The sequence below is a fragment of the Eriocheir sinensis genome, chromosome 48 (genome assembly GCF_024679095.1).
Source record: "Eriocheir sinensis breed Jianghai 21 chromosome 48, ASM2467909v1, whole genome shotgun sequence".
NCBI classification, from domain to species: Eukaryota; Metazoa; Arthropoda; class Malacostraca; order Decapoda; family Varunidae; genus Eriocheir; species Eriocheir sinensis.
In genome coordinates this window covers 11267506-11270005 of record NC_066556.1, presented here as the reverse complement: position 1 = coordinate 11270005, position 2500 = coordinate 11267506, and positions in this window count along the sequence as shown.

Below are 2500 nucleotides of genomic sequence, written 5' to 3'. Positions count from 1 at the left end.
CATGACCAGCCCGTGACTTCAAGACTCGTCGTAGGCTTTTCTGCTAGACGAGGAGGAGGAGGAGGAGGAGGAGGAGGAGGAGGAGGAGGAGGATAGTATGAGGTTCTTGGTTTGGCAAAGAGGAAGGAGAGGGAAGGGGAAGGAGGGGAGGGAGAGGGAAGGGGAAGGAGGGGGAAGGGGAAGGAGGGGGGAGGGGGGGAAGGGAAGGTTTATCCATGTTGGTCTGGGTGAGGGGGTAGAGGGTAGGAAGTGAGGGGGAGGGGGAGGGGAAGGGGGGATAGGCAGGGGGGTTAAGTTAGGTCGGTAAGGGGGAGGGGGAGATTAGTCATGCTTGGGGAAGGGATGGGGAGGGGAAGGGGAGGAGAGAGGGAGGGAGGAAGGGAGTCGGGCGTGATGTCTCCTAAAGCACGAGGTTTTACTGTTAAATAATTCATCTTTTTATTTTATTTTTCGCTTCTACTTATTTTATTTTTCTTCCTTCTCTGCCTTTCATTAGCTCTTGTCGCTCTTCGTCCTCTTTCACCTCACTTCTTCGTTTCTCTCCTCCTCCTCCTCCTCCTCCTCCTCCTCCTCCTCCTCCTCCTCCTCCTCCATATACATGCATATTTGGCACAGTAAAAGCTCTTGGCGACCAGAGGGAAGGAATGAAGGAAGAAACGAAAGAAGGAGGGAAAGAAGGAAGGAGTATGGATGGCAGGATTATATTAAAGGAAGAATGAAAAAAAAAGGAAAAGGAAAAAACACAAGGAAAAAAACGAAAAGTGCATGAAAGGAATGAGAGGCGAAGAACGCGTGGAATAGTTGGAGGGAGGGAACGCGAGAGAAAAAGAAGGATGAATGGATGAAACGGGAAGAGGAAAGGACGATTGGGGAGAGTTACATGTCGCTCCACAGCCTAAGCCTATGTCAGAGGCGAGGAAGGGAGAGAGGAAGGGGGAGGAAGGGAGAGAGGAAAGGAGAGAGGAAGGGGGAGAGGAAGGGAGAAGGAGAAGGGAGAGAAAGGGGGAGAGGAAGGGAGAAGAAGGGAGAGAGGAAGGGAGGATGGGAGAAGAAAGGAGAGGAAGGGGGAGAGGAAGGGAGGAGGAGAAGGGAGAGGAAGGGGAAGGGAGTGGAAGGGGGAGGGAAAAAGGGAGAGACATACTTCAACCTCCTAAAGTCCACTGCGATGCTGCCTTCCTTGCCATCATTTATCGCAATTTTCATGCTAACTGTTCCTCTGAATATGTTAAAAGCATGTCTCTACCCCCCCCGAGGTATCCATATAACTTTCCACTCAATTTATCCCTGCGCTATCTAACTTCCCATTGCAAGAGTTCGGTGTTTTCATTATTTCATCCTTTTCATTTATAAACTTATCCCTGTGTTGTCCAATATCCCAGTGCAAGACTTCAGTATATTCAATGGCTTATATTTTTCAAGAATAAACTCATCCCTTAGCTGTCCTACGTCTCACTGCAAGAGATAAGTATTTTCATTATTTCATCCCTTTCAATGGTAAACTTATCCATGTGCTGTCCAATTTCCCAGTGCAAGAGTTCAGCATTTTCATTAAATTCTTCTTTTCAATAGTACACTTCAACAGTTCAACCTTCCATTGCAGGAGTTTAGTATTTTCATTATTTTTTCCCTTTGCTGTCCACCTTCCCATTGCAAGAGTTTCGTACCTTCATTATTCCATCCTCTTCAATGTTACATTCCAGAACAGCTTTCCCTGTGTGTGTGAGTGATCCTTCCTAGAACTTACTCTCTTTATAGATACGAGTAGGTCTATAAAAACATCTCATCAACTACAGAAAGAATACAGTTTTAATCTTTATATTATCTTCACAGGAGCAGCTCTTTTGCGGCCTTTTAAGAGGGGAAGTGTTCGGTTCTTAGTCTGTCTACTTTGCCGTATAAATAAAAAATAATAAAACGTACATATTCTTAAACGTATAGTCATCTCAGTTCGCCCATTTGAAAAGCCTCTCTTAGAAGTGTTGCTGGGATATTCATGATTTATTTTATGATCCCAGAGACACTTTTACACAACCTCTGCACCCTGAACGGGAAAATCACCATGCAATGAAAACCAAGTTAATCTTCTCGGTGACCTTGGAAATTAGTCGCAATGGGAGCCCGATACGTTTAAGAATATGCGCCTGAGCCATCAGCCCAACACCGCCACTTTCCCACTCCTCACACTACACCCATGAACCCATCCGCCTCCCGCCCCTCGATACACCTGCCGCCTCCATCCACCATACACCTGAGGAACAGCAGCGGCAGGAGCAACAACACCCCGGGGGCCCGTCAAGTTAATTAGGCCGTCCACCTCACACGCGTCAGCCGCCTCCACATGTTATTATTGCCACACTACCAACACATACACAGACGCCTGCCCCTCCACGTCCTCCTACTCCTCCTCATACTCGTCCTCGTCCTCCTCGTTCTCTTCCTCCCTTTCCTCCACGTCGTCGTCCTCTTCCTCTTCCTCCGATTTTTTCTCCTCTTCCTCCTA